The 15,173-nt window shown below is 39.1% G+C and overlaps 1 protein-coding gene across 1 annotated transcript in view; it reads left to right on the top strand.

The window, feature by feature from the left end:
- The first annotated feature begins 5,099 nt into the window (after window positions 1-5,099).
- Window positions 5,100-15,173, top strand: part of LOC139475093 (protein DOP1A-like) — a 59,975-nt gene continuing 49,901 nt past the window's right edge. The window contains exon 1 of the mRNA XM_071258340.1: window positions 5,100-5,433. The gene's annotated coding sequence lies outside the window, so the exon portion shown is untranslated. The remainder of the gene's footprint in view (window positions 5,434-15,173) is intronic.

The following is a 15,173-nucleotide window of genomic DNA, read 5'->3' as shown; positions in this document are numbered from 1 at the left end:
AACACACCGTTCGCGAGAGTTCGTGAGGAGCTACCCAACAAGCACGCCCACATCGGGGTCCAATGATGTATGTTCCATCGGGCCGCTTACGGCAAACCTCATCGGGCCGATGACAACTTTGCTCATCTGATCTACATCGGCCTTCTTTATCGGCCCTTCGTCTGTTCAGCATCGGCCAGCAGTCGGCATGATGACAATTTTACTCATCAATTATGCATCGGACATCATACTCGGCCTATCCTCGGTCCATGGTCAGGCCATCGAGAAGCCGTCTTTCAATTGGCCAACCAATCGCTATAAATGGTCACTGTTGGACTTTAAAGAACTCTCTAGTCTACTCGTATGTATATAAAACATCAACATCCCTCCGCTCCCATGCATCCACACAATTCCACAGCTTTTTACAAACTGGCATCTTGCTAGGACGAAGTGTTCCTTTCACTTGTTGTGTCGGGAAGAAAGGGCAATGTACTTATCAAAACATTATGGTTTACTCAAAGACGTATATACGTCCGTGGTTTACGTTATTGGGAGAGCTGATAAAAAGGTAAAAAAGTTGGTCTTTGATTTGACAGAGCCATTTCTTCTTGACAAACTAGTGAACACCGCACAACAATTCAAGAAGAAATGTGAGACAAACATGACAATACACATTTATTTATTTATTTCCTGATTTTAAGAAGGTTATAAACATTTGTTGCAGTCTTTTTGATGATGGAAATATAGGACAGTAGAACATCACAGAAGGGGGCACCAGAAATTGGCTTCACACATTGTCTTTGGCGTGGCGAGCAAATGCTTTAAACCTCTAGGCTGCTCCACTGCCTCATCTGGGTCCGTAGTAGCAGCAGTAATGGCGGATGCCTGAGCAGATGCCCGTCTGAGGCACCTCTCAGCCACTCCTTGATTCATTTCTCAATATTGCTATCGGATTCATTTTCGAAGTCTCTATTCAATCGAAATGCTTCTGCAAAGGAAGATATACATAAAATTAATAAGAGTATTTTTATAATGTGCATTGTGATTTGCCCTTTAGTTCAATCAATGGAAGTATATCTGACAGTGAGCAGTACAAAAATGATTTATTTTAACACTTTCTTGAATATTTAATTATGGCATGCATGCAAACAAAATCCATTGTAATTGAAATGAGGTTTTAGAATATGAGATTTTTTAGATTATATGTTAACTCTTTATGGCAACAAACATTGTGCAGGTTTAGTTTGTTCAATATGAAAAGTAGCATTGAATTTGTAAGATAACAGTACAGATTCCACATTTTTCATATTTTTGAAATCATCACTTTGCAAGTGGCATTTTGTCCCTCATTTAGCAAGTGAAAATCCCCAAAATTTTAGGTTTAGTCACATTAAAAATAGTTTGTTCTACTATCGTTTAATTTGTATGGGAGCAAAGTACAAAGAGGCATTTCTTAAAGAAGGAAGCCTGATTGCCAAAACATCTTCTTGTCAACACGAATAGAGATCATAGTACTCACTGTAGATCACAAGTTTTAAGTTAAGTGTGCCGAAGGCTCGTTTTCCTTGCACCCCTTCGACATAGCTTCTTCCTAACCAGTTGAATTGCAGGTAAAGTTGATCAGACATGGTCTCCTTCAGAGTCCTCCTGACAGCATTCTGAAGGTTTACCCCACCGATGGTTGACAGCTTTCTCACCTAAAAATACAATGTTCACATTTTAACCATAAGGTGGACAATAAAGTTAGCAATAATAAAAAGCCAAAAAGTTCACATCGTACATTTCACAAACATACTTACTTGTGAAACAGGAAGAACGCAAAAAAAGTAACTATAATGATGGAATCTTCCCATGTGTCATTAGTGTGAAATCTGATGATGTCACATATTGGTGACACGATTAGATTCAAGACTTTTGTTGATGTTACATGAGTACCTCTAAGTATGTTTCAAGACACTTACAAGTGATTTCCGATAGGATGGCTCCTCTATGAAATCTTCCAATACATTAAGCTCTTCCATTGTGGACACCGGCAGGACCACACCTTCCGGAACAATACCCCCATCCATTGTCTGTGTCATCTGACATGTCCGGCATTAGACGCTTGGCAAGCGGCCCTTGGTCCTCCTCATCTACTTCAAACCGCAATGGTGGCCTGTTGAAATAAACTGGGTGATTAGAAACATGCATAAATTGTAAAAGTGACTGCAAAATCTATGTAAAGCTAAACACGTCAGTACTAACCTTAAAGTATAAGGCCAGCTTGAGACTTAAAAGAGCTCACCTGATCCAGATGCATACAATTAATATGTTGTTAATTTGACCAAGTTAGTGACATCCATTATTAAAGCCACAAATACATATATTAGACTGAATTTGGGGACAAAGATACCACTGAGCACACCCCTGCCCCACAGAACTGAAGTCAAACTTACGTAATTTTCCGCTTTGACAGCCTGTATTTTGTTATTTCCTTCTCTTCTTCATCCTCCTCAGCAGTCTGAACATCCCTGTTTTCCATTGCTTGGCGTTCTTTTTCCAAGGCCCTTGTGTAACTTTCTGTAGAACAATAAGTGTATATGATATGCAAGTTATTAAATAAAGAAAAAATTAGTACATTCACATTAATGGGTTAAATGCTGTTTAACAGTATTTATTGAATGACCTTGAGTCAACAGACATGATGGACCCAGCGTCATATTGCATGTTAATATTTCACATGTCATATACAATGGGTCAACATTGTTGGCGAAAGGGGCAGAAGATATAGGGGCATGGACTTATGGGGACGAAAAGACTGAACAATATGGTAACAGTTTAATTTGACACTAACTAACCCAACTTTTAAGAATGAAGTTTACGGTAAGTTTTTAGAACTATGAAACTCAATTTAATGTGATAATATATACATACCTGCTTCTCCAAGCTCCCTTATTGGATATGAAATCCATGAGGCTCTTGGTGGCTCATGTCGTTCCACAGCCTTGCATAAATAGGGTTATTTGAAGGAGTGTTAACCATGGTGTAAATTGGTTAAACCTTTTCGGCGTTCCGAGCATAGGGTTTTCAACTGACCATTTCAACGATTAAACACCATATGTTATACTTCGTCTATATTGTTTGTGGAGGCAGGGTTGGCCCAGTCGTCTAAGGCGCCGCGATTCGCTGTGCAGAGTTGTGTCCCTTGGGCATGCCAGAAACCTATGATTGTGGGTTCGAATCCCGGTTTGCCCCGATTATGTTTCTAGGTTTGACAGCACCATACCCGTGCTCGTGGGTGTCACCGAAGTGGTAGACGTCTGAGACCTGCATCACTTCGGGCTTTCCTCCCACATTAAGCTGGCACGCCGTGATATAACTAGAATACTGTTAAAAGCGGCGTTACACCCAACTCACTCACTCACTCACTATATTGTTTGTGTCATTTGTTCTTTACTTGTTCCTTTTTTTTTAGCAAATTGTTTTCAGAAGTTGTCAACAGGGAGTTTAGAGAGACCAAGAATTGTTAAAGTTTGTTTGTTTGTTGTTGTTGGGCATCGATCCACGCAATTGGAATCGATGACATGCATCAACCAAGTCAGCGAGCCTGACCACCCGATCCCGTTAGTCGCCTCTTACGATGATTCTAAGAAATTTAGCTATCTACCATGAAATGAATGTCAGGAAATTATCTGCAAGCTCGACGCAGTGTTATAATGTATGACTGGACTGAGCTGTATACTGTATTCTATGGGCCGATGACCTACATCTGTACCAAATACAGCATTGAATCAACAATGGCATTCACATATTGAATGCCATTGTTGATTCAATTCTGTATTTGGTACAGATGTAGGTCATCGGCCCATAGAATTTGAATGCCATTGTTGATTGGTGGTAATTTATACAAAATTAAAGATTTTTTTCGTAATAATTTCATGGTAGATAGCTAAATTTCTTGAAACTCTTTCATTTGAGGTAGACATGACTATATAAAATCTTCCTAGTGATGGATGGACATAATATTTCTGAAGTAAGTACATTTGGCGGAGATCTTTATACACATTGCAAATAGCAGGAATACCACTCTGCCTCAACACAGCCCGGGGGCACGGGTGGCCCAGTCGTCTAAGGCGCCGCGATTCGCTGTGCAGAGTTGCGTCCCTTGGGCATGCCAGAAACCTATGATTGTGGGTTCGAATCCCGGTTTACCCCGATTATGTTTCTAGGTTTGTCAGCACCATACCCGTGCTCGTGGGTTTCACCGAAGTGGTAAACGTCTGAGACCTGCATCACTTCGGGCTTTCCTCCCACATTAAGCTGACACACCGTGATATAGCTAGAATACTGTTAAAAGCGGCGTTAAACACAACCCACTCACTCACTCACTCTACACAGCCCAGATTACAAACCTTGCTTATATAGTCTTTGTTCTGTGGACATATCTACAGGTCTCAATAGACAACTAATGTGAGCTGCACCGGAGCTGCACAAAAACATACCAGAATTTACTCATTGTTACTGTATTGATATTAGGCTCAACAAAAAATTGATTATTGAACAATGAGTAATGAAACTACATAGACATACCACACATCTCAGCATGCCTGACCTGTTGGGGGGCATTTAATCTACATTACAAATAAATTCTGACATAAAAGATTCCTGACTGGTTTTCCCAAATACATCCAAAACCATATTTTTAAAGAAGGAAAGAAGGGACTTTACCGTGCATACAATTTTATTTTTTGTAAAAAAAAATTTGGATACTGTGAACCTGGCATTTTAACATTTCACACCAATATTTAATGCAACGTTTAAAGTGGGTATCTACCACATTCTCATTGTTTGTGTAGACTATGCTTGTCGTAAAAGGCGACTAACGGGATCGGGTGGTCAGGCTCGCTGACTTGGTTGATTAAACAACAAACCAAACCAAAAAATCATTGTTTGTGTTCCCAGAAAGGAAATTACTTGAATAATGCTAAATGCGGCGTAAAATACGCATTAGACGTAATAATAAGTATTCCGCGTTCGTTTCATGAATTCGCCAATTTGGATATTGCGAATAATTCGTTTCGCTTTATATCTCCCGTCCTAGGTAGAAATATTTCTACACAAAATATCACCAATATGTTTCCTTTTTAATGACATATTTTTCAAAGAGTCATTTCATATATAAGTTTATGGCTGTTGCTATTTAGCTGCAGGTTATCAATAAGTTTTGGCGAACAACTTGTCTTTGAGTGCGAACCTAATGTTTTTGACTGCGTGATTAATGGTTCGATTTTCACTCGTGGCTATGCGTCAAATATGACTTGTTTACGATATTTATATCACGGAAACTAAATCCCTTTGCAAAGATATTTGGTGAAAATGGAACCTCAGAAATGTGATGCTAGCTAGAATAGAACTATTCATTTGATGGAAGAAGAATGAGCAAGACATTCCATTTCAACGGAGCTCTCTAATCAGGTAATGTCACTGAAATAATAAAATATGCAAATCAAAACATATGATTGATACCTGCTACGTGATTTCAACTCGGTCTTGATATTTGCAGGGTTTTGTATCCCTGATACGTCACATATGTGTGTATTTATCATTTAATCGAACTGAAACTGCATGTTTATTTAATTAGTTTAAAGGGACTTGCTCACGGTCCGACTGTACAGGCCTATATTCATGTAAACTCATCAATCTGATAGCCTATTGGACCCCTGAAGATCTTCAGCAACCCGTGCGTTCCGATAAAGGTGACTATGCTTGTCGTAAAAGGTGACTAACAGGATCAGGTGGTCAGGCTCGCTAACTTGATTGATGCATGTTGTCATATCCCAATTTCGTGGATGGTTGCTCATGATGTCAATCACTAGATTGTCTGGTCCAGACTAAATTATTTACATACCGCCGTCATATATACCTGGAATATTGCTGAGTGCGGCGTTAAACAAGCGTGAGTAATTTTTATAAACATGGCTGTCTGAAAACTTATGAACTCTGAAGTCCGAAAACATATGATCTGATGATACTTTAATCTTTTTAGACACCCCCTTATGCCCTATGAAGACTAACCCATAACCTTAGAGAGCTAACCCATACCCTAAAGAGGCTGTGGATGAATTCGTTACAAAACCCTCGTCGCTATATGGATGAAATAATGCTGGTGCGGCATTCAATTTTAACTTACTCGCTCACTCGTTACCACACCAATTTGTAAACCAGTTCTGCCAGTTATCATTTATAGGCCCTCCTATCTATTTGAATATAGAGAGATGAGATTGAGCTGGCGCCACTTCAACTAGATCGCGTTATCACAAGATGAAAATAAGACTAACACCATAGCACTAGAAATCCTGTTATTACACTATTCACAAGTTCATTCAGTTCTTATAGATATACAATAAGTGTGTCGAAATCGTGCATGAAGTGAACAGATTTATTTACAGAAACATGGTCAAATTACCGCCATTGACCTTTTGAAAAAACAGGTAGATGTGAGCGGATTGCCTTTTCTTGGTTAGTATGAGAAAATACATGCCGTAATTTTAATTTCTGTATATAAAACAATGCCAAACAGAACAAGAAATAAGGGATACGAGGTTGTATTTTACTGTGCATAATATAACGATCGTGTACACACTGATAGACAACAAAAACATGTCAATCTGGCTGTTGCTCTTTATTGTTCCTCCGATAGATGTCGCTGGGCGCAGCGAGAATAGCGCTGAACCGCAATAAGGCGCATTAATCATGTTTATGACTAAGCATTTCTTCAGTGCCACAAGGCAAAATTGTATATCACATGATTGGACATTTGGATCGTTTTTTCTTGGTATCGCCAAGGAACAATTATTGCAAACTGTTATAGCGCACATGGTCGCATCACATTTTAGTTTAGAAAAGACACGCTTGCAGTGTCATGTGACTAATTTGTGCGAAAATATCAAACAACACTATGATTCACTCTCAGTTCTGTCATTGCTTTCTCTTTATTCATCAAAATACAATTCTGAAACCTTCAGCTCAAATTTAGGAAAAAATGTAATTTGTATAACTGGAACAGAGTGTGTGATCAAGTGGCACTTAGATAGTTTCCACTGTTTTGATTCCCTATCGTAGTGTTATAACCAAAATCAACTGAATCTTATTGAAAGTTATTAAAGTTATTGGTACAGTCAACTGTGTACACGGAATATGTCAGAAATAACATGAACAAAAATGGCGATAACTGGTCGCTAGCTTGTTCGATGTGAAGATAGGAAGGCGGATACCTCGATGCACACGCGACCCGCCAGTCATGACCTTGGGTGGATTGGGATCTCTCTCGGCAGTGGATGATTTTCCATAGCGCTTTAATTACATTCATGGAGGTCTCGCGTACAAGTTTCGTATGCGACTGATTAATGTGGACTCCTGTAAAAGCAATCCTGCTCCACTCACCACTTACAGAATGATCCACTTGTCCCTCTCAGCTCTGATATACTTATTCTTCTTGTACAAAAAACAACAACTGTTGTTGAGGTAAGCCACGTCTGTATTCAGCTATCATTGTACTGTCTTCCCCAAACGTGGTTTAGGTTCTAGCAGTCATCAGTTTACCGATCCAATACTGAGGCACAGTCTTGTAAAATATCGGACAAAATTGAGATCCAAGATTTATAAGTTTATTACTTCTGCGCACGCCAGTGTGCATGGATGCATTTGGTAAAAGGCTACAACAAAACAAACAAAAGAATTAACCCTTATGCAATAAGGAAAACACACATGTACGTGGGTACTTATACGACCTTGTGGTGGACTTCATATGAGTCCGAATCAGCCTAGCATGGCATTAATATTGAAAGAAGCGCCAGAGCAATCATTAGGCTTCAATAGACATCTATAAAAAACTATCTGGTGATTTTAAGTGCGCATCATAAAATTTACACGTGGATCCTGATGCCACATTACACTAGAATTTCCACATACTGAATACACACAAAATATAACATAAGTTACATCCAAAACATATCTAAAAGGTTCTTAACGATATAATTAATAAACTTACACTATGGATGGCTGAAGTTCGACTTGATATAGCATGCAATGCCAAAAACCATTGTGGGGAACCCACGGACCAATGTCACTGTTGCGACCGACGAACGTTCTAAAACTAGCACTTCCGGTCCTAAGCGAAGCGCGTGATTGAGAACCAGTGGAATAAAAAATCACTGTTACTTGTAACGTCACAATCATTGATAATATTGATTATTAGCTTTCACTTCAAATCTGAAAATACGTGTCTACGAATTCACTCCCAGTTTGTCATTGCGTTTAATTCACAATAAAACATTGTTCTATCATGCGCCAATCTGTATTAGGAAAAAGCAGGAGTAGAAACTAATATTATTAGTCCACTAGTCATCATAATAATATCAAAACCCTTAAAAATGGCAAATTTCTCATACCGGTAGTCATTATGATACTTTAACTATTGGGCAGTTTGGCAAGGACTGCTGGACTAGTGCCAATTTCTAACGCTGAAAAGGTACACATAATCGCCATGAAAATTAAGAGAATATCCTTGAAATACCGAACTTAGTCCACTTGTTCATAAAATGGAATTGTCCAACAGTCTTGAGGTCGGATTGTATTGAGGGAGTCATCGTTATTTAAATACAGATAAATATTTTTAAAGCTTGTACATTTTGTAAACATCCTTAAAAATGCTGTACATAATGACACTGCAGGGAGAATTAACCATGAGTGGCTGGACTATTGTAACTCCCATTCTTTAACAACTACGCATGGTAATGATGACCCTGAAAACACTTTGTGGAACAGGGCTGTTGGTCATCAGGGTTCTCTGAGCCTGACTAAGAAAAAACAATATGGATATAGAGCTACAGATATTTGCGTAAAATACTCCCCAATAATAATCAAAACCCAATAACTTTCAATTAACTTGCCTACAGAAACGCATGCATTAAATGAAAAACTGAAATGTTTAAAAACAGCAAGCGTAAATACCCAATGAAGCTTTTTGAGCATGCATACAATGAAGCTAATTTCTGAAACTCAATTACGGGCTTACCGTATTCGACGTAATAAGCACCCAGGGCGCTCTCAAAATTAGATCATCTCTATATGGCTGAAATAATGCCGAGGTGACGTTGAATTTTAACTCACTCACTCAAAATTAGAAATAGGGGCCTCTTATAAGAATAAAATTTTGGTGAAAAAAAAACAAGAGTTGAAAGATCGTAAATTTCGTGGTTTATGCCTGAAATGATACAAAAGAAACGTCTCTGCGTATTATACACGACAGATATATTTTTTCCAGAAGTTAATTGCCCATAATTAAGGGTGCATATAACACACGAGTGCGTATTATACACGAAGAAATAAGTCTTGTGTACATTGATCAATCGGAAGGGGTGCTAATTGAAATTGTTCACTAGCCAATATGTCCGCAAATATCGCTGTGGGCGCTTATTAGAGTGGGGCGCTTATTACGTCGAATACAGTATTTACTTTCTGAGTCAAACCTAAAGTTATAACTCTTATATATACATCTAAAACACTGTGAACTACAAAACAGCATCATTTTAACAACTTATTTTAAAAATATTAGTTACAAATGTAGTTCACTTCAAAAGTGGGGCGTTCGGGTAGCCTAGTGGTTAAAGCGTTCGCTTGTCACGCCGAAAACCCGGGTTCGATTCCCAACATGGGTACAATGTGTGAAGCCCATTTCTGGTGTCCCCTGCCGTGATATTGCTGGAATATTGCTAAAAGCGGCGTAAAACCATACTCACTCACTCACTCACTCACTCACTTCAAAAGTATCTCACCACAAGATACTATTTATTGATCATGTTGATATGGAAGGCATTTTCTCATGTTTATTCTTTTGTCGCATATGTTGATGTGAATAGACGTGAAAAACAATATCAAGGATGTTTGTCTTTAAGATGTTGTAGCGGTTACAGAATATTTGTCATCTTCATTCATTTCCCTAACCTGGCTGGGCCGGCATTTTGTAATGTGATCAAATGTAAGGGCGTCATGATAAATCGAAATATCGATATATTGCTATTGGTAAGCACCTGAAGTCAATAAATCAATTGTTAAATCAGATTCTGATCAATGGTATCGATTTCAGTTAGGAATATCGATAGTTTCTATTGTATTTACCATATCAGTAAAATACATGCAATGCTGGTCAAATTTGCTTTTCTTTTGATCATGAGTGGTAGTAATTTACACATGGTAATGTGGAAGTTTCTTTTTCTTAAATTATTAGGGTAAAAAAAACCATCTCAAACTTTACTTTTTATTTGTTGTTATGGTCATTGCATTTAAAGGAAACTTCAGCTCCAAGGTTTAATTCAACTCTAAAAGCCATCTAAAATGATACACTGAAAACTATCGATATTTATTGCAATAGTCACCCCGAATCAAATGGCACATGCATATGTCAAGGAACATCAGACTTGACAGTATCAGTTTTACTCCAGCTTACATTCTGTTACCATTGCAATGTTTGCCTGAAACTTTTCCATCATGAAGTTATGTTTTGTGGGAGTTTGTTAGTGAAAAGTTTGCTTCTGTTGTTCGGTTTGTTGTGTGATGCCACACTCAGCAATATATCCAGATGTATGACAGCTGTCTGGATCAGACAATCCAGTGAATGACATCATGAGCGTCGGTCCTCGCATTTGGAACATGATGACATGCAATTAACCAAGTCACTGAGCCTGACCAACCGATCCATATTTTGTCACCTCTTACAACACCAACAAACATAGGTTGCTGGTGACCAAATTTCTTACCTGAAATCCCTACAGGTCTATTTTAGTGTTTCTTCTTCTTCTTCTTCTTGGGGGCACAGGGGGCCTAGTCGTCTCAGGCGCCGTTATTCGCTGTGGGGGCGGTCGGGTAGCCTGGTGGTTAAAGCGTTCGCTCGTCACGCCGAAGACCCGGGGTTCGATTCCCAACATTGGTACAATGTGTGAAGCCCATTTCTGGTTTCCCCCGCCGTGATATTGCTGGAATATTGCTAAAAGCGGCGTAAAACCATACTCACTCACTCACTCACTTATTCGCTGTGCAGTGTTGCGTCCCTTGGGCACTCCAGAAACCTATGATTGTGGGTTCGAAACCCGGTTCGCCCCGATTATGTTTCTAGGTTTGTCAGCACCATACCCGTGCTCGTGGATTTCACCAAAGTGGTAAACTTCTGAGACCTGCATCACTTTGGGCTTCCCACCCACATTAAGCTGACACGCCGTGATGTAACTGGAATACTGTTCAAAGCAGTGTTAAACCCAACTCACTCACTCCTGAAAAAAGTCAAGGATATGTTTAACCTAAATGTAAGAATTAACTACCATCACTGCTCACACTATATGCTTGATATTGTATTGTAATGCAATGGTATTTGTACATGTTGTACATCAAAGGGGAGCTGAAAACCTTATTGAGTTTTCCTTTACAATATGATTAGCATTACAGTTGTTAGAAAACAATCTGTTACCATGGCAACTTTTATCAGATCACAGTAGTCACTATGGTCACCAGATGTCATATTTTTCTCCAGGGTTATGATGATTATGCAGAACTGGTAATGGTTTAAGTTACACGAAACACAGACAGCTAGTCATTAGTTCACTGCTTTCCATAGCATCAGGAAGGCAACAGGTGTCCTTGCTGCTCACCTAGCTCTGCTGCTGGTGTCAGGAATAACACACATGCTCAGCCGACAACATGATGGGTAGGAGACTTATGTTAACTTTACATTCCTCAGGAAATAGCCAGTTTATCGCCAGCGAGTGCGTTTATCGTGGAGAAGAGGTCCTCAGTACCCTTGATCGCTTTTGTAGGTGATAAACATGATAAATGGGTGTTTGATTGTCACAATGGAGGGCTGGTCGTATTTGGATTGGTGACTAAGTAATGGAGAAATCTTGAGAATCTGTTTATTCTGCTTCCGGAATCAAGAGATTCGAGTGAATACTCTGACTTTAACCATGACATCTGGGTGATATTTATTTTATCCATAACTTTGTATATTGACCTATAGTCATGAAAGTTGTTTCAGTTTGACTTTGTAAAATTTTGTTCGGTGGCCAGTGAATTCCTGGCTCCGAATCAACTTCAACAGCAATAGTGTGACATCATCATAATCATCTAATGTTGCTGTGTCTGATTTTGTCGTCATGTTAATTCGATCTGATGATGTTCGATTATGCCCACTCAGCTGCTGATTGGCTTTTACAGGCCCAGTGACACTTTGGGTTTTTGAAAGCAAAATCAGCATTAGCGATTCTGTGTGTGTTTTGGGGTTGGGTCATATAATCTAGTGATTTCAAACACCCACAAAATGTGCGGTTTCTTCACACAAGGATATGACAAGGCCTCCTTTCATCCTAAAGCTGAAACCGTTCATAGAGGGTCGCCCCTGAGAGGGTCAGTGGTTGGATCCCTGGGTGCATCATACAAAAAATGTTAAGAGATGGTACTTGTTGTTACCCTGCCCGGCACTTGGCATTAAGGAACTCTGAGTTAGTACAGAGGTATTCATGTTAAACTGTGGCATGGTATCTCAGTGGGCTAGCTCTAGAAAACTGGCATAAGTCTGGCCTAGGACAAGCGCACCCATGAAAACACGCACACACACACACACATCACTATTTTGACGCGACATTAAACGCCTATTCACCTCACCTATTGTCACCTATTGTATTTTCTTTACCCTAGTCAACTAGCTGAAACGTCTGTTAGTGTTACTGCATGTGTTTGTTTGTGTGCATTTGTTTCACTGAAGAGCAGAAAGTAAACTGGAAAATAAATGACACTTTCAAAGTCCTGCATTCAGCATGTTCAGGGTCACCCATGTTGCAGGAATTCTGCTAGCCTTGCTCCAAGAGTATACTGAAGTAAAAACCAATGTCATTCCACTTAATTGTGTACCTGTGAAGATCCAGGTTAGAACTGATCTTCAGCAACCCATGCTTGCTGTGAGAGGCAACTGTCTTTGTCGTAAGAGGTGACTGACGGGATTGGGTGGTCAGGCTTGCTGACTTGGTTGCATGTCATCGTATCCCAGTTGCGTAGATAGATTCTCATGATATCAATCACTGTATTGTCTGGTTCAGACTTGATAATTTTTGCAGACCGCTGTCATATAGCTGAAATACTGCAGAGTCTGGTGTTAAACAACAAACAAACAACAAACACTTAAATTTGTTTTGTTGATAAGTCAGATAGACTGACAACACAAAAAGGTCTTTTAGAGCAACAATAAAATGTACCTTTTAACTTTTGTGTTGAATATTAATTTGCTTACAGACTTGTTCAAGTCTAGAATGTGTGTAATTAGCATGGTGTGACGTGTAGTCTTTGTGTCTCCTATTGTGTAGCAAATTGTTTCCAGAAATATTCATGGCTTACAAATAGTATGAATTTGGTACTAAATAAAGAGCCAACTCTGGTGATTACTTAACTGTTTTTAGTTTATTTTTGTGTTGCCTGTGTGAAATGCGCGAGAGTGAAGAAAAAGACTTGAAAATGTCTTGAAGCGAGCGCCCCCTGGCGCTAAATAATGAGGTTAAGTAGTGCAGTACCAATTAATACCAGATACACATTTCTTTCTCAATGAACAGGGAACACACACCACATGAAAGGAAAAAGGACAATCTTTATTGTAGTATATTTCATATTTTTATTTCTCCATAAATGAGAAAGTTATGAGCAAGTGAAAACGGGCCATTTTTGAGAATTTCTATGGATTCCACTTAGCCTGTAGGTCGGCTACTGGTACCTATTACAGTGGTTTGGCAGCTCAGTGTCAAAATGTATGCAAGCATCTGTGTATGGTATAAATGAATTATGATATGAAATAACAATCGTCCCTATCATTATAAACCATTGGTTAGTCAAAATAGTCTTGACACCAGTGAGGAAGATCTACCGAGTGAAGACGATCAGTCTGATGTCAACACGGAAAGACTAGGGAACACAATCTGGTGTTAAACGCTATCCTGACATTTCTAAATAAAATGGATGTTTATCAATAGAAAATACTGTAAATCTTGAAATTATGTGTCTCCAAATTAATACGACTGATGACCCCTAGCCAAAAATGCGACTCAAAATCAATGCGACTCCCCCCACCCCCACCCCCACCCACACCCCCACCCCCCAGTAGAATGACACATATGTTTACCTTAATCCAATCAAACACAAATAGCACTGCTTATTAGCACCGAGTATGGCACTTCCGTAATTACAATACCGGTAAACTGTGTTTTCCTGAAAAGAACATACAGTATATATGTTTATTCTGTTGACTAGCAAAGGCAATAGGATAATTGAACCAACCACAGTTCACTAATTGGAGTGGTCAATGACTTATGATGAACAAATAAATGTAATTGCAAAAACTTTTTTTTTTGTTAAAGTAGTTGGTTAGGTAAAAAAAATACATGACCAGTTTAACTGTTAAAGCAAAAACATTCTGGAAACAATAAGCAACAGTATCAGTTTTTATTCTCTACACCAGTGAGGATCCCAGTTGGAATTGGTCTTCAGTGACCCATCAATGCTTGCCGCAAAAGGCTACTATGCTTGTCGTAAGAGGCAACTAAAGGGGTCAGGTGGTCAGGCGTGCTGACTTGGTTGATGCACTTCATCGTATCCCAGTTGTGTAGGTCAATGTCCGTGGTCAATCACTCGATCGCCGTCATATAACTGGAATATTGCAGAGTGCGACATTAATAAACAATATATCTGTTCAGTAACAATGTAATGTAATGGGTCTATGCCTGTGATACTATTATTTCTGTTGAATGTGAAATGTTAAAAGTGAAATCTAGGGTCAGCATAGACCAAGTAATGAGAAATCAAACGTCTTTGTACGTGTAGTTTGTGACTGCTGTGTCTATCAACAGGAAGTGTTGGAGTGATCATGGTGATGTTCAAGTAGTGTGATGAAACAAGCAGTTCCTTAATGGCTGACATGTGACGACAGTCTCACTGAGTGTGTGATTCCTGGTACAGTTAGAGGATTTACAGAACTATGGCAGGATCAAGATGAACAATTTGTTATTGGTGTCACTTATGAAAACATGATGATTTGGAAGTGTGTGAATTGTTTGGAAAGCATTACTTAGAAGTTGATGGATGACAAAGTTGACACAATTTATTGACACTTCTGTATTGACTGTAAA

Source organism: Haliotis cracherodii, unplaced genomic scaffold (genome assembly GCF_022045235.1).
Source record: "Haliotis cracherodii isolate W230 unplaced genomic scaffold, xgHalCrac1.p SCAF_3, whole genome shotgun sequence".
Lineage (NCBI taxonomy): Eukaryota > Metazoa > Mollusca > Gastropoda > Lepetellida > Haliotidae > Haliotis > Haliotis cracherodii.
The sequence above is the reverse complement of the archived record's forward strand: the minus strand, read 5'-3'. Positions and strand labels throughout refer to the sequence as shown.